Raw genomic sequence first — 20,223 nt, 5'->3', positions numbered from 1 at the left:
AGGCAGCTACCCACCAGAAGCTCAGAAGAAAGAAGAAAGTTTTCCTCCCTCGCATCCTTCAGAAGGAGTGTAACCCTGCCAACACCTTGACTTTGGACTTCTGGCTTCCAGGATGAGAGAGAATAAATTTCCCATTTTGTGGCACTTTGCTATGACAGCCTGAGGAAACGAATCCACCCATGGTCACAAATTGGTTTATCCAGGCAGTTATCTCCTTGAACACTTGAAAAAAAAGCATAAAATCTGAAAGAATGAAATAGAAAATAAGGATGTTTCAGTGGCTGTCAAAAGCACAGGAGTGAGACATCCCAAGTGGCTCAAGGACCAATATGGCGACCTAGGAGCTGAAGAGACAGCAGACAAGATGGAGATGATGGGTCAAAAGTATGATATGGAGGTGGGACCACCTGCTGTTCACTTTCACCTAAGAGTTCAGGATGATGACAGTCAGCCCTGCCCATGTCCTAAAAATCATTTAGGAAAATTAGCTTGCTTATTTTATGTAAATAAAGCCAAGTTTCCCAACAAAAACATTGAATGAACTTTGATTGTGGTATGCTCAGCCAAAACATACATTTTTAGATAAATGAGTGATTTTTCAAAATAAATAAACTTCAAAAACTGATATTCACATGAAGGCCTTCCTTAAGTCAACAGGCAATGTACGTTTATATTAGTTCTAGCCAGAAAACTCTTTCAAAACGGTATTTGTACAAACAGTTCTTTGCTTAAGAGTTCATAAAACCCTTAGTGAATACTTTTCAAGGCTCTTTAGAAAAACAAAGTTGGAGTTAAAGTTGATTGCTTTCTCAGAATAAGCAAGCGGGAGTCTTGGATGGAGTGTGGAAATCCCTTCTAGTCCCATTCATTACTAAGGAAAAAACAAAGACTTCATAGTTTAATAAAAGGAGCTTTGTGCCGAGAGTCAGGAGACTCCATTTGAACTACAGCCCAGGCTCTGACATTCATTTACTGTATGACTTGAAGGTAAATATGTCATCTCCTGATATCCCAAGTTCCAACTTAACTTTTTTGCTGTGTAACATTGGACAAGTTATAACAATGCTCCACCTCGGTTTTCTCATCTATTAAATAAGGCTGACATATTCTGGTGGAGTTACATTGAGAATAAAATGAGTTCATATGTGTAAAGCACTAAGAACAATGCCTGACACTGAGTACCTAATATTAGCAACCACAGTATTACACGGCTTCTCGCCCTTCTAAGCCCTAAGCTTCTTGAGACTGGGACTCCCATCTTATTCATCTTGGTACCTCTCAAAATACCTAGGAATATATCTCGCACACAGTAGCTGCTCAATAAATATTTGCTATTTAAACTTCAAGGACAAAGACTATACATTATCTAGCTCATTGGGGTTGAATTCATTAATTCTTTTTTTAACCCAGTTGTCTGGGAAAAGAAAAGAGAGCATCTTTTGGGAAAACATCTGCGAGCAAAGCATTCCTGTGAGAAAATTCCTATCAGGTTGGAAAAATACTTGAACAAATCTTCTTCTGGTGACGGCAGAAGACTTTAGCTCTTCTAGGCACCAGTCTCTGCTCTCTTAGAACAGCCTGGAACATACTCACTGTCTGGAAGAGCCTAGTTTTTCTCTAGATCCCTTTCTCTTCTTTTTACTTTCCCCTTCCCAGCCCATGCCTCAACCCAGCCTCTGTCCCATTCTGCTGGTGACCTCCTACTCCCAGGAGAACTAATAGTAAATTCTTTATTGCTTTGGCTTGTTGCTTTTAGCTCTGGAAATTGCGTGCGTTCGGGCAGTAATTATATTTCATGTGTAAATATTATCTCTAAGAGAAGAGCTAATAGCTTTTTTGTAATGCTATCTGTAATTCTGTAGCTGTTAAATTTATGTGTCAACCAGAATCTTGAAGTAAACAAAGTTTATAAATTGATTCCTGCAGAATGATGTAAGATCTTGCTAGACTCCGCTACGGCTCAGATAAGAACAACTGAATTCGTCAGCTAAGCCAGCAGTGAAATTAAAGTACAACTGAATGTTCTCAGCAGTCTGAGAATTGTTAACAAATTAAAATAAAACCAAACAAGTGAATGTCAGTTGCTTTGTAAAGAAGTCAGGTTACAAGTAAGTTACGCAGCCTGGGAAACAGCCTTTAACCTTCACAGCAAAGAGTTCAAGAAGAATATCAATTACAGGGAGTACTACTGACCTCTGTATAGGGTCAGTAGATGGAAATCCTTCTGGAGAAGAGGTTAATATCCACTCTGGTGTCTTGGCTGTCAGGACAGTGTCATGGTGAGGACAGGATGGTAGCAGGATCCCGTCCTCACACAGTGGGGCTCCTAAGGAAAACTGTGCAGTGGTCTTCTCGACACTAAGAAGTATTAAATGTTAGCAGACATCTGCATACTTTGATAAAATTCACTTTCTCTGGAGAGGTAGCATTATGTAATGATAAATTTGCGTAAGATCTGAGAACAGAACTTGATGGGTTTATATAAAAAACTGAGTTGGGGGACCCCTGAGTGTCTCAGTCAGTTGAATATCTGCCTTGGGCTCAGGTCATAATCTCAGGGTCCTGAGATAGAGTCCTTGTGAGCCAGGGGACCCCAAGAGCACCACCCTCCACGCCCACAGGCCTCCACGCACACCAAGGAGTTGGCTTGCCCCTCTGTCCCTGCCCCCACTCAGGCACACAGGCACCCGCTCTCTCTCTCCCCCTGTCTCTCTCAAATAAATAAATAAATTCTTAAAAAAAAAAAAAAACTGAGTTGGGCAAGCTGTATCAGGTTTTTTGTTTTTTGTTTTTTGTTTTCCATTTGTAAAATGGGTCATTGCTGGGAACATTAACTGAGTTAATACAACTAAAGGACCTGGCGGGCCTTAAAAGACCAAAAAGTGTTTGCCATCACATATTACTATTGTTACTATTTAGAACTATTTTATTTACACTAATGATTAGGATTATTCAATTTTGAATTGTTACATTATTTAGAATTATTATTTAGCTCTCTCTTCACTCTTGCTATCTTAATTTTAGCTCAGGAACTGCCGAGCGGCCGCCACCGATTTTACTGACCCGAAGAGGCATTCTGACAACCTTCTTTCTATGACAGCCCCAGACAAGATGATTCTAAGTAGCCCTGTCAGGAGGGAAAATCTCTTAAAAAAAAAAAAAAAAAAAAAAAAGTAAAGGACCAAAGGAGAGTAAAAACAATTATAGTCCAAACAGAAAGATCATATAGTCGTTGCTCCTTATCCATGATTTTGCTTTCCAGAATTTCAGTTAACTGCGGTCAGTCATGGTGCAGGAAGCAGATGAGCCTCCTTCTGAAGGTCAAGAGTAGCCCAAGGCTGCTCCCACCGCCTCTGTCACTCACCTCACTTCATCTCATCACAGCAGCCCTGGTGTCAGCTCACTGCATCACAAGAATGGTGAGTACAGTAAGACATTTCGAAAGAGGCAGTACCCACATTCACATAATTTTTATCAGTATATTGTTAGACTTGTTCTATTTATTTGTTATTGTTGTTAATTTCTTACTGTGCCTCAGTTATACATGAAGCTCTATCACAGTTGTGTATGTCTAGGAAAAAACCTCGTGTTTCTAAGGTTCCGTACTCTCCACGGTTTTAGGCACCCAGTGGGGGTCTTGGCATGAATTCCCTGAAGATAAGGGGGGCCAAGAGCACAGAACACAGCATTTCAAAGTGGCCTCTTACTACTTCTAAGGGAACCGAGGTCCCTGGGAACCCTCTGTAGTCCTTGGGGGCCCTCTACTGTTGGAAGCAGAATGAATTTAGGTAGTTTTCCTCTCCTCCTCTGAGCTGGGGCTTCTGTTTTCATCTAGATGGATGCTTTTTCCTCAAGACTGGTTTGAGAGGGAATCATAATTCTCCCTGCCCTTTTCCACTTTGTGCTATCTCCCCAAATTAACAAACAACACTTTTTTATCCAATGATTTTATTACTAATTACCGTACAGTTAAAGAACGGTGCTAAGTTTTTTTTTAACAAAAAATAAAATCAGAAGCTACAGAGTTCCCAAAGTTCTTATGGATGTCTGGGATTTTGACTCTGAATGCTTTTCTTGGGTGGAGCACAGACCCCACTGTCCTCCAGTTCTTTCCTAAGTCTTAAAGATGGAATTTACCGAAATATCATCCATTAATAAGAGTTCACCAAATCCTTCTCTTTTTGAAAACTCTTCCAAATAGGAACAAAGAGGTAAGTAAGTTGGATTAATTAAGCTCTTCTCAAGTGAGTGACTTATACTGCAGATGAATCCCAGGCATACATTTCTTCTTTGGGGCTATCTCCATGTTCCTCCACTTCGTACATGGAAAGGTCACTGGGTGGAGCTTATTTATTTCATGAGTCAGTTTCCAGCCTTTACTCCAGTGGTTCTCAAATTTTAGTGTGTATCACAATGGCTTGGAGGGCTTGTTAAAGCCCAGATTACTGATCCCTGTTCTCAGAGTTTCATAGTCAACAGGACTTGGGATAGGGCCTGAGAAGTTGCATTTCCAACCAGCTTCCGGGTGACACTGATTCTTCTGGAAGAACACTAAGAACTTTTGACTTACGGTCCTTCTCTCCTGGTTTTCCTCTTTGGCCGAATGTGGAGTGTTTTTTCATAGAATGAAGTCAGAATCAGAGACATGCCCTGATTATTAAAAAATTATTATATATGTAAACGTATTAAATAATATTATATATAAAAATTTGTTAAATAAATAAATCATGGTAATAAATAAATAAATAAATAAAGAGAAAGGAAGGGCGACTGGGGAGAAATCTGAACAAGACTGTATAGCTCTGTGGTCCATCGGGGTCTGAAGCCAACTTCGACACTCCATTTCCCAGCAATACATTAAAAGTTAAAAATATGCTCTTTGCTAAGCTAGTGTCACTTGGGTTTATGCCACTTGCCACAAAAAACGACACAGCCAATATAATCTCAGTAAAATGCAGTGTCATAGAAATGTCCACTCGAAAACATTTCTCATTGTTCCTGTAGATAATCAGAGAAGTAATTTCTCCCCATCCCCTTAATCAGCTTTGTCACCAACAAATATCCATTAGCAACTTGACGAAGACTCCGTGTTTATTTATGGAGATCCGATGGTGGCTGAAGCAGATGGAAATTCTCCCAGGTGGATACAGGCGCGGAAGGCGAAGTCGAGCATATGTTTGGCAAGCCTAGCATCATCCATCCATTTATTTAATAAATATTTGTTAAACCCCAGTTCCGTGCTCCTCGCAATGCCAAGTGCTGGAATGAAAACAGTGAAAAAGACGTCTTCAGGCCCGTCACTCCTCAAGTTGGGGTGACAGAAACAGTCAGCCACAACAGAGCTGGATCATTGTTCTATGGGCATCCCACGGTACCCTCGGCTCCGGAGTGAACTAACAGGGCCACGGGGCATCACGCATGCGCTCTGTCAGCCACTGCTCTGACTCAAGTTTTGGGCAGTGGTATGATGCCGCGGACACTGTGGAGGCTCATAGATTTTAGTGCTTCAGGGAACAGGCTTTGGGCTTTGGGTAGATTTGCATTTGAGGAACTGCCCCACCATCTAGTAGTCTAGTTGGTGACATTGAACAATTATCTTCTAAGCTTTAGTGTCTCTTATTTATAAATTGGGCTATTCAGTATTGCCTATTTTAGGTCATTTTGCGGTAAGAATTGCACTGCAGCATCAAACATATACCAAATATTCGCTCAATGTTTGCTAAAGAAAATACCCCCAAATTACATAATTTTAGAAGAACAGTAAAGGAGGCTGCCATCTTCTGCTGGAAAACTATTCACAGAGCAAATGTGAAACCTCAAGTTCTAAGGACCGTGATGTTAAAATTAAAGAAGGAATTTTTGAGTGATCAATAGCTTCAGATCTGAAACTCTGAGGGACATCCTTAGACCAATACAGATGCCATACAATTTATTGAAAAATGTAAGAAATGGCATAATATCTGCTTTTGAAATGGAAAAATAATGCAACTAAAAAAAGAAGTCGTGAGAGACGTAAGTCCTCTGTGGTTTTCATTAATAAAACCTAGGGGAAAAGCCCCCATGAGATGACATGCAAAGGCACACTATCTGTGATAGTGAAAGGAGGGAAAATAAAAAGGCACAAAGGCAGATTTTAGACTTAGACTTGACCGAGGACTAGCTCCACCACTTTCTAGTTGTTGGGAATTAAATTCTGGGCTCAAGAATTGTGATAAATTCTGTCATTATAACATTTACAACACAGGTTTGTGGAGAACCAAGAGAGAAAATGTATGAAAAGTGCCTACAGTTACGCTTTGTATCTAAGAGGCACTCGGCAGAGGGAAGCCATAGAAATTGGAGAGAGAGAGAGAGGAATGCTTTATGCCCTCTCCACAGGTCAAGCCATTCTCTCTACTGATGGCTGGAACCTTCCCACTGCAAAAAAAGGTAAACATTTTGCAGAATACAAGGAAGTGCTGTTATTAGCCAAGTCAAGGGGTTGCTGGACCTTAGGTGACAATTCTGAGGCACAGGCCTACTGTGGTTGTAACTGTGAGATGACACAGAATTTCAGCCTCTGTAGAAGGCATTTTCTGTCCCTATGCTGGCCGCCATCCAGGGGTCCTATTGAGCTGTTCGGGAGCTGCTGTGACTCTGACCCAGCAGGAAAGGATGGTTTCCTAGAACTGGCTTCTCAAATTCTATGTACCTGCATCCTTCTAGCCATGAGCTGGCTCTAGCAGGAATGAGCAAGAGGTCTGTGGTGATTAGGCCCTTCTGAAAATCACTCCAATTATTCAATCTGAAAAAAAAAAAAAAAAAAAAAAGAAAAAAGAAAAATTTTTTTCACCGGTCTGGGGTTAGGATTATGAACCCATAGGAATTTCTTCTCCCCTCCTATATCGTGGAAAGATATGATGATGTCAGAATTTATGGACCATTCGTAATTTTTTTAATGGTGTACTTTTTTAAAAAGTTGCTCTTAAGAGTAAAATATATGTTGATCCAACTGAAATATGTTAAAATGGATAAATAGAATGATGGCATTTATATTGTGTACATGCTTCCATGTATTTTATGTAGTTAAATAACCATCATCAGAAAAATATTTTTGAATTTAAACAAATCCTGCAATTATAATTAAATTAAATTTTTTAAAGTTCTGCAAGTTTGTGGTTAATTGTTAGAGCTTTAAAATACAGAGTTTGTCAGGGCACCTGGGTGGCTTGGTTGGTGGTCGACTCCTGATTTGGGCTTGGGTTATGATCTCAGGGTCCTGGGACCAGTTGTGTCAGGCTCTGCACTCAGTGAGGAGTCTGCTGGTCACTCTCCTCCCCTCTCTGTGCCTCAACCACCCTCCCTTTCTCTCAAACAAAGAAAGTCTTTTAAAAAATAAACAAAATATAGAATTTGTAGAAACACATGTAGCTTTAGGATAAATAACATAATCAAGCTCTTTTTTGTCCATTAAAGTCCAGTGTAGGAAACTGGAAAACATACTAATTATTTAACAGACAGAAATAGTATAAAGTAATTATAATCAATTAAGGAATTTCCTAAATAAATGTTAGAGGGTGGAAAGTGCAGAAAGGAGATATTGAGGTAGGGGATACAGAGAAAACTTCCAGAAGTTAGAACCACCGTAGGGAAAGTGCAGTAGAGGGAAGAACACAAGGATAGAGAAGGGGCCCTTGGAGCTCACCAGGCCTCTGCAGAGAAGGCACTGCTGGGCTGGTACTCACAGCTTTGCAGAGGTAGGGGGAGTGTAGAGCGACCTGGAGGAGGGAATGCAGCAGTGACTGCGGCCGAGAGAGCAGCTGCTGCTGGGTGTGCGGTCCACAGGAACAGGAACTTCTCTCCTTCTCTCTCCTTCTGTCTGCCCCAGGGCCTCCTTCTCCAGGCAGCCCAAACCGTGTTTCCTAGACTCTCAGCCCGGCATCACAAAGCTGAGGATAGAAAGCTGGGTTTGGGATAGAGCCTAGCTTCATGAATCAACACAGTATCTTCTTAGCAACCTTTTCATGTAAACCGAGGCAGTGGCAAATCACACCAAGGGCTTCAACGGGCACCTGAAGTTTGCAAACAAAGAACAGCATTGAGGGATGCCTGGTGGCTCAGGCGGTTAAGCGTCTGCCTTCCCCTCAGGTCATGATCTGGGGGTCCTGGGATCAGGTACCGCATTGGGCTCCTTGCTCAGTGGGGACCCTGCTTCTCCCTTTGGCTGCTGCTCCCCGTGCTTGTGCTCTTTCTCCCTCACTAACAAATAAATAAATCAAATCTGTAAAACAACAACAACAACAACAACAAAATAAAAAACATTGCTGTGTCTAGAGTAGGGAAGCCCTTGCTCACGCCATGTTGATCTTTCCGGCCATCCATACACACAAATAATCATCCCATTCACTTCTTCATGTATTTATTCAACAAGAAGTATTTATTTGATGTCCATTTCTAGGCACTTTTCAAGGTTCTGGGATGGTTGTAACAGTGAGTAAGACAGACAGATTCCCTGTCCTGGGGGAGCTCAAGTTCTAACAGGGTAGACGGACAGCAAACAAACACATAACCAGTGGCCATAGTGCTAGGACCATGGGGGAAAGGGGTCTTCAATCCACTTCCTTTTTGTTATGTGAGGAACACATGAAATATTTTATAAAAATAACTCATCACTCCAGTGCCCCTGGATTGGCATGTTACATTAACTTTCTCTCTCTCATAAGCAATCATACCTGCTGTCAGTAGCTCATATGAAGCATTCTGGCTGACAACACTCTCTGATCAAACAACAAGACCTAAGATTTGCTGCCTCCCGGAAGAAGCCAAAGACGCACACGCCAACTCAAGCCCGCACAGTGCGATGGGTGGACGCAGGGACACTCTCTTGGAGGATGTTTTAGTGCCCCACAAATACCCCCCAATGCCTGTCATGATCCTTTCCAAGAGATTTAGTGAAGAGCTCTGGGCACAGCTTATGCAGGAGAATTAACACCCAGAGATGTTTCAGGAACTTTCTTTAAAGCTTTGGTGGCAAATCACCTGTTGGTAGCTTAGTGTACAGTGAGTTGCCTACCTAAAAGTACTGTAAAATGGTTATTCTAGCTCAGTTATATTTTTACTCTGGGCAAAATATTACAGATGCTTTGTTTTGCTTCCTCTAGGCACCATGACTATGAAAATATGGAGAATATTACTCAAATCTGTGTGTACATGTGTATGTGTGTGTGTGTGTGTGTGTGTGTGTGTGTGTGTGTTATGGTAGCTTATGTGAGGAAAAGTAAGATTCCAGTATACAGTTACTGGTCCTTAATTAATTTAAACTCTATAAAACATCTGCTGGTTATATATTCTGTTTATTTTTAAGAATTTTAAGTTTATTTTTGTGAGAGAGAAAGAGAGAGAGCACAAACAAGAGGGAGAGGGAGTGGGAGAAGCAGGCTCCCCATGGAGCAGGGAGCCCAGGGACCTGGGATCATGACCTGAGCTGAAGGCAGACATCTAACTGATTGAGCCACCCAAATGCCCCATATACTAACTATTTAAAATGCTATAAACATGAATTTTATTTCCAGAAGGATTAAAAAACTCTTCTCACCTTATTCCTTCTCACAGCTGACACTAACACCTATATTCTGACTCCTCTTCTGAGAATCTGGTAACACTAGCGCTCGATTTCCTGTGGCCGTTCTTGAAGACAACCTCCAATGCAAGTACTCTGTCCTGGGACACAACCTCATGACCTCTAGTCCCGCTCAACCTGCTGCACCCACTTCCATCACCTACTGGCCTCTGAAGACATTGAGTTTTACAGACTCTATACTCTACTGAATACCTCAGAAGAGATATTAAACATCTTTAAGAACCAAAAAGGTATGGGTAATAAAATGAGGTCCTACAGGCCTCACGCAGTGTTAGGTATTAACCCATTGCTTTCTGACTGTGTAGAGAAGAGGCTAAGGAGCAGGGGTGTGGGGGTCATGTGAGGAGCTCAGGACAGGAGTTACGTACCTGCGTTATGGAAATATCCATGTCTGGAGAAGCCATCCGGTCATACTGACTGAATACCAGATTGAGGTGTACATTCTTTAGCTGAAGGTTCATGAAACTCCTTCATGAGTTTAAGGCAACTATTGAGAGAAGGAAGATACAAAAGGGAAAGAAGACATGGAGTGAAGAAAGAGGTTGAGAGGTCTTTAGGTCATAGAACGGGAAGAAAGGTAGAGAAAAGTATGTGTGTGCGTGTACGTGTATGTTTACCAGAAAACCTGCGGCAAGCCCGTAGAGCTTAGACAGAATATTGTTTCTAAGGGCCTAAGCATCGGGTGTACAAGATGTTAGATCTTCAGAACGTCTGAGATCCTATTTTAAAATGGATAAGGTAGCTTGGTCATTTAAGAGTCAACTCTTGATTTTGCCCAGGTCATGATCTCAGGGTCGTGGGATCGAGCCGTGTGTCACCCTCCAGGCCGGGCATGGAGCCTGCTTGAGATTCTCTCTGTCCCTGCCCCTCTGCCCCTCCCCCACCCAACTCGTTTTCTCTCTCACTCTCTCGAACAAGTAAAAATAATGGAATAAAATAAAATAAACAAAATAAAATAAAATGGATAAGAAAGCCAATGATTCCTTTGTCCCATAGGCCTAAATAATGGAAGAACTAAGGTGACAGGAGCCTCTATCTGATCTCTTTTCCCACTTATCTCTTTCTTTCCAGTGGACTGAGAGGTTTTTTTCTTTTTGTCTTTGTGTGTCCCAGACTTAAGACAGTGGCTGGCACACAACGCCTCCTCCCGGTGCCTTCCAACTTCAAGCTGATTTAGGTGTTCTCTCTTCAGTTCTAGTTTATCTGTCTCATCTGGAAGATCCCCGAGGGAAGACGCTGTGTGTTATTTACTGAACATTGTGCCTAGCGCCTGACTCAGAGTAATACATTTGTTGAATAGAGAAACAGACGAATATCAATCAATAGGTGATCTTGGCAAACAGCTGTGGGGAAAATCTGTAATAGGAAGCATTTATTTGTTCAGAGTATGATGCTGATTTTATGACGTAATCGGGCAGACCTCGATGACCAACTCCCCAAAAGCCATTCCCCGCCCCCTTCATCGTTATGGTCTCTTTGTACAAACCTGGGACTCCTTCTGGCCTCCTTTGCTTAGAGGTAACCATGTCATACAGTTCTGATCTCAAAGCAGGGGTGTGCTGGGGTGGGGACCAGAATAGGTGTTGTACTCTCTGGCTATTTTAGCCTCTTCTCCTATCTCCTTCATCTTCACTTGAACAGGGATGTGATGACTGGTGCTAAAACATCTTGTAGTATGAAAAAAAAAAAGGACCTGGAAACCCAGAGGTACCTTCTATGACATGTTTTAGCAACCGTGACACCTTTGAGCAATTGAATTGTCTCTAGCACCTACACACTTTTGATCTCCTTTCTCATAATTAAAAAAAAAGTGAAGGTTTTTTAAAAAAAGGTTTAAACCAACAGATTTCCTGTTACTTGCAGCTAATCAATAAATCTCAGGTGTTCAAGTTACCCAATTCCAGAATATAGTTTCTCTGATAAGCATGTTGTGGGGATGGGGACTGTAAATGTATTCAGAGTAACTTGGATCTTAAAGAGTAAAGTGTTAGAAACCAACGTATATTTTTCCAGTGTTCTCTACAGTCTTCAGGCGATTTCCCTCCTGGGCACACACTAAGAATTAATCTATCCTGCTGGAAAATTTAAAAAAAAATAGATTTAGACATGTACTTCTCTGTTTTTCTGGAATAGATGCTGAAGTCCCTTATTAAGCTCCTTCCCACTGTAGAGAACGGTGGTTAAACTAGGTGTGATTTCCTTCCCTTTCCTGTTTCCCAGTGGCCTTTGCATCTGTTTGATCAGCAAACAGTAAGTTTCACCCTTTCCAAAATCCACAGTCCCTCTGTATTTTCACGGTAAGAGTGTCTTAGTAGGAAGTGCTTTAATACCTTGTTACAATGTTACAAAACCAATTACAGTGGTGAAAACTTCAATCATTATATTTCTATCCACTAATATCTGTCTTTCAAAAACTAACGAATATTGATCATCTGTTCTTGCCACGCAGCCGCAGCAATCTGAGAGCTCCTAGATCTGAAATAGAATAAGTCAACCACTTTAAGCACGTCTCACTGTGATTCTTGAATAACAAGTTATAATCGTTGAAAGGAGGCTTAGAGAGTCTAACATCTTTGTTTTACAAATGAGGAGACTGAAAGACCTAAAATGAAAGACCTAAAAACCTGTTTCTACGTCTGTGTTCATGCTTCTATTAACTGCATCTATTTATATAAACAGAAAGGGGAAAGGATTGCTTTCCCTGCTGTACCCATCCAGCGCCCAACACAATACCTCGCTTGGACACAAGGAGATGCTTAATTAGTGTTTACTGACTAAAGAAGTGATTCCACACATTCGATTAGGTTTTGCCTCATTCATTAGACCAGAACAGTGTGACCTTCGCTGGGTCCTCCGACTGTGCCTTGATCATTCCCATCTGCCCACCTTCCCTCCGACTGTGGTCCCACTCATGCCTGCTCATCTCCTCGCTCCTCTAGGGAGACGTCCATGCTGTCTCCAGTCTTCACAGCTCTCACTCTGGCTGAAAGAGCGTAAGACAATTGGCTTATTTCATACAATTTGGGACTTAATTATATAATCTCTTTTTTTTTTTGATTCTTGTTTTCCTGGAAAGTTTTGTCCCTGCCATTACCACTTATATTCCTAGAAGGCAGCAACAAACTGCTATATTTTTATGTACCAAAGTGCATATCATGTTTCAGAACACACAGAGGCTCTCAGCCTGTCCTTGGTTTATTAATTGGAAAGAACAGAGACTATTTCCCAATGTTTCTCTGGAAATCCTTACTCAACAAAATAGAGGTGAAATAATTCCTCTGTCATGAAACCAATATCATAAACAAATGCAGGGAAGAGCATTTTATTTTATTGATTTTATTAAAAATCAGAAAGGCACACACTAGCACTAGTGAAATAGAACATTTTAACAGGGGGAATCAGGGACACCTGGATGACTCAGTCAGTTAAACATCTGCCTCCAGCTCAGGTCCGGATCCCAGGGTCCTGGTATCGAGTCCTGCATCAAGATCCCTGCTCAATGGGGAGCCTGCTTCTCCCTCTGCCTGTGCTCCCCCTGCTTATTCTCTTTCTCTCTGATAGATAGATAGATAATAAGAATCAAAGGGAATCAAACTGTTCAAGAACACATGCCTTTATCTCCCGTATCTCCAGAACAGACTGAAATATTTTAGAAACACACACACACACATGAAGTCAAGAAAGCAGCAGGGATAGAAGCAAGAATGACCAATAGATGAGAGCTTTCAAGAAATCCCTAGAAAACAGAACACAGGTGGGAGTTTGCGGAGGGACTAGAGCAAAAAGAAGTCAGACCCTGGAATGAACCTGGGTTGGGGGATACCCTCTGCCACCCTCTGCCAACCAGAATCTCAGTGGGGCTCAGGTTGAGGGATTGGTCAGGAACCTGGAAACAGACAGGTTTACTGAAAATATGAACAGAGAAGCGGTTTGCCGGTTAAATTCTTTTCTCTCCATCTCCCTCACTGCTGACGTCTGCAAGCTGTCTGGGAAGCTAAGACTTCTAGTGTGAAGTCAGCACCCACAGTAAAGTCTCCTTGCTCTGACTTTTGGAGAAAGTGCACCTGAGAGCCCCCTCCACAGCTTCTGGAAAACCCAGGGTCCGCCTTTGTAAACAGAACTCCCTCTCAGAATTTCCACTCAGTGGAGCCGCTGTCTGAGAGCCAATATTGGAAACCAATGTAATGGTAGATGCTTTTACCAATTCCCGTCCTTCATTCTTATATATGAAGAAACAAACTTTAGGTGACCCGATATGTGAGGGGGGAAAAAAGCCCAGCAGCCTAAAGAAAAAAAAGATCAACAACAACAACAACAAAATCACAAAGGGGATAAAACGGAATTCTGGTGTACAAAAAGATTTGAACAGGATGGGAAGAAAAGATTTGAACAGGATGGGAAGAAAAAGGAAGCAGAGACCAGTAAAGAGGTTGAAAATAGGAGAGAAAAACAAACAAAAAACAAAACAACAGCAACAAAACACAATAAAATGATAGGAAAAATGAAAGACAAAACTATCAAAAAATGTAAGCAAAACAATAAGCAGAAATACAATGTGAGAGAGAACAGAAGAGAAATAGAGAAACCGTCTTTTGACTTTGAATCTCAGAGAGAAAGAGAGCAGAGGAAATGGGGGGAAGAAGATTATCAAAGGAACAGCAGGGGACAGAAAATCCTCCAAATTGAGAAAAAACATTTTCAACAGAGAAAGAGTTCTTTCCTGATTGTTGAGTAGACTAAACGAAAAATCCTTGTAAATTTAAGAGCATCAATGATTTAAAAAAAAAAAATCACAAATGTTTCCAGGAAGGAAAACACAAGTCTGATCTGGAATTTGATCTGTTTTCTGGGACAACACAGCTATGCTACAAGCTTGGAAAACAGCCAGTCCAGATGAGCCCAGTAGGTCAGCCATCTGGTAAGGAAGTAGTCAGAGGACTTGGTCCATTATACAAAATAATCATTAAGCTAGTTAAGCTATGAAAGTATGACAAAGACATACAATTTTTTGTCAAAAAAACAAGCAAACAAAAAAGATAATTGGAAAAACAAGAGAGAAATAAACAAAGACTTTACAAGACTTTGAGTAATGCGTGACATTTAGGGGAGAGAGTCCTCTTTCTTTTCCTTTTTCTTTCTTCCTTCCTTTTTTTTTTTTCCCCCTGTGGGCTCCGCACAGAGGGCTGAGCCCAGTGTGGGGCTTGAACTCAGGACTCTGAGATCAAGAGACACCTAACCAGGGGCACATGTGTGGCTCAGTGGGTTAAGCCTCTGCCTTCGGCTTAGGTCTTGATCCCAGGGTCCTGGGATTGAGCCCCACATGGAGCCCCACATGGAGCCCCGCATCAGGCTCTCTGCTCAGCGGGGAGCCTGCTTCCTCCTCTCTCTCTGCCTGCCTCTCGGCATACTTGTAATCTCTGTCTGTCAAATAAATAAATAAAATCTTAAAAAAAAAAAAAAAAGACACCTAACCAGCCAAGCCACCCAGGTGCCCCAAGACTTCTTTTTTGTTGTTGGAAAGATGTTCCACTGAGCAGTCCGGAAACATAGATACTGAACGAATAGAGAAGAAATGTTTATTAAGCATACTACTTGGCCTTACTTTGGGGGAGAAAAAACTATATAGTCATAATTATGCGACTGCTATTGATTAGTCTTGTTTTTAGGGTCAATTAACAGGAAAATATAGAAGGTTTGCGTAGGGCTAGTGAACGGAATGTTCATACTAAAAGTCCTGAGAATGTAAAAGAAAAGTTGTAGCCGACAGAATGTGGAAAAGAGGAAAGAAAGTTGGAGAAAGGGGTGAAGGCACTCATCGTCTCATCTTAAATAAGTAAAGATTCAAGATAATGATGAAAGCTGATAGAAGACATGTCACTCGAACTGTATTGACGAAAGTATAGTGATAATGAACTGAAGATCTAAAAATGTAAGTATTGAACTGAGGGAATGAGACTGCATAGGGAAGTAACCAATGATATAAGTTAGTGTCTCATCTTTTATAGCAAGGACTCTGCAAATATTGTTTAAATAAAGGTATTAGCTTATAATTTAAAGTTTTACTGTTAACCATGAGAAGATAAAAATAATAGAAGCAGGTGAAGAATTACCCTTAGAAAGTGGAGAACAGGGCATGTGGGTGGCTCAGTGTCTTCAGCTCGGGTCATGATTTCAAGGTCCTGGGATTGAGCCCCACATCGGGCTCTCTGCTCAGCGGGGAGCCTGCTTCCCCCTGCCCCTCTGTCTGCCTCTCTGCCTACCTGTGATCTCTCTCTCTCAAATGTCAAATAAATGGATAAATTCTCTTTAAAAAGGCAGGGAGAACAGAAAGGGTATGATGGGCATTTTGCTATTGATAACAAGTTTTTAATTTTATTGACTATGTATTTTCACACAGATCTTATAACAGTAATTTTATAATAAAATAATGTGCAAAGAACCATCCCTCAGCCTCATCCATTTCTGAACCTCATCCTATCTTTATTTACACCCCAGATTTCATCTCTGTCCAACCTGTGCCTTTAACCCGCTCTTACCTCCTCCTGAGCTTGGGCTGAGCACATCGCTGATGTATCAAAATGACTCACCAAAAAATAAGGGTGACCCGTCATTTCATGCTCTGTGCCTCAAGTTGTCCTTTTGTAAGATGAGGGCATGCAGTGAATAATGTAAAGTCTGTTGCACTTTTAACATTTCCTAAGAATATTTGTGCCCATTTATGCATTTGCCGACACTAGACTATGAAGCTAAATATCCACTAGATGGCAGTCTAAGTCCAGTTCTAGAAAGAGTGTGCTTTCTTTTTTAATTCTCTTGCTGGTAGAATTTCCAAAGCACAAACAACTAAGAGCAAGATTTTGAGGAAAGGCTCAATCAGGCCATAAATACCATTCAGAGACAGGCACACTCCCCGCATCACTTCCAGCATCACTAAACCTCTCCCATAGTGTGGAGCTACATTAGGGCAGGTCTTTGACAGCCTGAACGTTAACGTAGTTTTCAAAATAACAATCCCCAAACTGTGTACATCTGGTTTGGACTTCCACTCCCACTGCGGGAAATTCAATCTGCTGCTCACTACTGTAACCTCTCCAGTTACTTCTGAGATCTCTGGCAGGAGTTTCATCAGCCAAACCTCTCAGCACCTTCCCTTCTGCACCCGTCAGCCTTTTCTGCCAGAGAAACAGAATGAGTAGGTTAGAAACATAAGACATTTTTATTAAGAAATTGTTGTATGTGGTTGTGGTGGCTGGCTAGGCAAGCCTGAAATCTTAAGGCGGTCTGGGAACTCTGAAGCAGAAATTGGTGCTGTCGTCCACAGGCCAAACTCTCCTACAGGGAAACATCAGTTCTGCTCTCAAGGCTTGCAACTGACTAGATCAGGCTCACCCAGGTCCTGGTGGATAATCTCCTTTATTTTAATGGATCAAGTGTAGACCTTAATCACAATTACAGAGTTATCTGCCTAGCCTATTAGCTCACGTTTGATTGAATAACTAGGCACGATAGCCTTGCTCGGTCAATACATAAAATGGGCCATCATGCTTTCTTCGCTATTTTCTCTTTCTTTTGCTCAGGCTTTTTGGGGGCAATGCTGACTCCCAAAGATGCAGATGCTGCTGGTGTTGCTCTTGCATAGTGTTTCTAGAACACTCTGAACCACTGAAGGGACAGCCACCGAGGCTTTGAATATCCTCCTGCTCCGTTGTGTTCTCAGTGCTTCTCCCAGATTTCAGGGACACAGTCCCTGACTACAGCCTCTCTTGCCTGGGTTCCAGGACACTGAGTAACCTGGGTGGGAAGAACCCAGGACATAATCTGCTACAAGCACACCACCAGCCACTAGCTCTTTTCTTTGGAGTAAACTTGAACCCCTTGGCTTTCTCTAACATTCTCTTAGGATGGGTGAATAAAGGTCTAATTCTTGGCATGGCATACAAGGCACATGGTCTGACTTCCGCTGTCTCTCCAGTGTCCTGTAGTGTGTTTCTCCTGCATCCTCCCTATACTCCTCTTTTCAACCTCTTTGCTCAATTCCTTGAACTTCCAGACTCACTCCTCCCTGGGCCTTGGAATGTGCTCTACCCTCTGCCTGGTATCTTTCCCCACATCTTTATACCCCATCATCTAGATGATGAGATGTTTCCTTCATATCTCACTTCAGTTGTCATTTCTTCGAGAATGTCTACCCTGCCTGCCTTACCCGGCTATTTCTCCATTAAATACACTTGCAGTTTTACGCAGCACAGATGATCATAAACCTAGCCACAGTTGAAATTGTGTTTTTCTGTATGTCATTTTGTTTATTATATTTCTCCCCAACTAGTGTGTACATGTCACAAAGGCAAGGATCATGTCTGGTTTTGTTCTTTATTATGTCTGCAACACAGATTATACCTGTGCAAGAGTACTTGGCACAAATCGGTGCTCAAAATATTTGAGAAATGATGGGGTGCCTGGATGGCACCGTTGGTTAGACGTCTGACTCTTGATTTTGGCTTAGGTCAGGATCACGGGGTCTTGGGACCAAGCCATGCATCGGGCTCTGTGATCAATGTGGAGTCTGCTTGAGATTCCCTCTCTCCCTCTCTCTCTGTCCCTCCCCTCGCTCAGGCAGGCAGTCTCTCTAAAATAAATAAATAAGTAAATCTTTAAATGAATGGTTAATGAATAAATCATTAGCTTTTGTATCCCTTTCAAGACCTAACAGAGTGTATTAATTTCCTACTGTAAAACTATAACAAGGCAATCAGGGTGGCCATAGCAAAGTACCACAAACAGGATAACTTATTGGGAATCTTTTCTTTCACCATTCTGAAGTCTCACATCTGAAATGAAGGTGCTGGCTAGGCCGTTCTCCCTGCAAAGTCTCCAGGGAAGGATCTTTCCTTGTCTAATCCAGCTTCTGATAGTACCAGGTGTCTCTTGGTTTATGGCAGCCTACCTTCAATCTCCATCTTCGTCTCCACATGGCCATCCTCCCTGTGTGTCAGTGTCTGTGACCAAAATTCCCTTTTCTTATAAGGACAATGGTCATGTTGGGCTATGGACCCACTTTACTTCAATATTATCTCATCTTATTTTGATTACATCTACAAAGACCCTATTTTCAAGTAAGGTCACATTCAGAGATACTGGGAATTAGGACTCTCACTTATCTTTTGGGGGGAATAAAATTCAACCCATAACACACAGTTTTAAAAAATAGTTGATAATGAAAATGTTCATTAAACTTAAGTAAATTTCTCCAGATTTCAAGCAGAAATGTCATCACATCATTGAATATGTTCTTTTTTTTTTAAGGTTTATTTATTTGTTTTAGAGAGAGCAAGAGCACAAGGGGAGGAGAGGTAAAGGGAGAGAACCTCAAGTCAACTCCCCGCTGAGCCCAGAGCCCGTTGTGGGCCTCGATCCCTCAACTCTGAGATCAACACCTGAACTGAAATCAGCAGTCGGTTGCTCAGGCACCTGAGCCACCCAGGTTCCCCACATAACTGAGTATGTTCTAACTGAGGCCATATATAGCTTATTCCCAGAATACCTCCAAACTACCAGGAAACTGGTCATTTATACTTGAATGTTCAATGTAGTTTAAGTCTCTTTTCATCCTGTACAAATAGTAGGTGTAATGAAAAGAACTTTTCAATTTGTCTTTTAACTCCAGCATCTCAATCACAGTTCTGCTATTTTAACCGTGCTAGATTTACTCTCCTAGTGTCATGTGCTACTAACAACGCACGTATTGTGTTGTTATTCTCAGGACTAAAAGGTGGTAATCTAAGTCATCAGATACATAGGAAATGTTATATAAATATCCATTTCTTCTTTCATGTGTATGGCAATTTTCTATTGCCTCATCTGAACACACACACACACACACACACACACACGGGTATTATAGGTACAGTATATGTACATGTGCTTATACAGAGTGTATATAAATATATACATTTGCTCTGTCCATGTTTGCTATGAAGAACATGGGAAAATCCATAATAGGAACTAACCCATCAAGCTAGGAGTTATCAGCTCCCAGGTCTTCACTCAAAACCCACCCTTAGCTTTTCTGTGATTCTAGTGGACGTTATTCACTGTCTCTGGACATCATATGTAAGATGAGACATCCCACTTCAAAGGGCAGATCTGTAGGACTACATAATTAAAAATGAGAATAATTGAGCATCAAGGCAATTGGCCATATCAGACACTTAAGTGGGAGACAAAATTGGCCACCACAATGTTTTCTTAAGAATGTTTGAGAGTATTAGTAAAAATGTTGAGCAATAGATACATAAAGGCCAAAACCAGAAATGTGGTGAATTAACTCCACAATTAATTATACCCAATGCCCTTCTCTCTACCTCAGATGGAATATTAAATAGAGCTAATAATAGAGCCAAAAACAAAAGCTAATGTGCTCTAAAACATTGTGGTCCTTAATAGAAAACAAAATGTTAATTTACTCTACGGAGGTGTTTAAAAAGCATAGATCAATAGAATTCTGCTAAGCCAGTGAAGGATATGCAAGCAAGGTGCTAGTAGATATGCCTTTAATTGAAATTTCTCAAGAAGTTTCTTGATTTTTAGGAAGAGAGAAAGTATAT

Source organism: Lontra canadensis, unplaced genomic scaffold (assembly GCF_010015895.1).
Source record: "Lontra canadensis isolate GAN:19392208 unplaced genomic scaffold, GSC_riverotter_1.0 scaffold9, whole genome shotgun sequence".
Classification (NCBI taxonomy): domain Eukaryota; kingdom Metazoa; phylum Chordata; class Mammalia; order Carnivora; family Mustelidae; genus Lontra; species Lontra canadensis.
The sequence above is the reverse complement of the archived record's forward strand: the minus strand, read 5'-3'. Positions refer to the sequence as shown.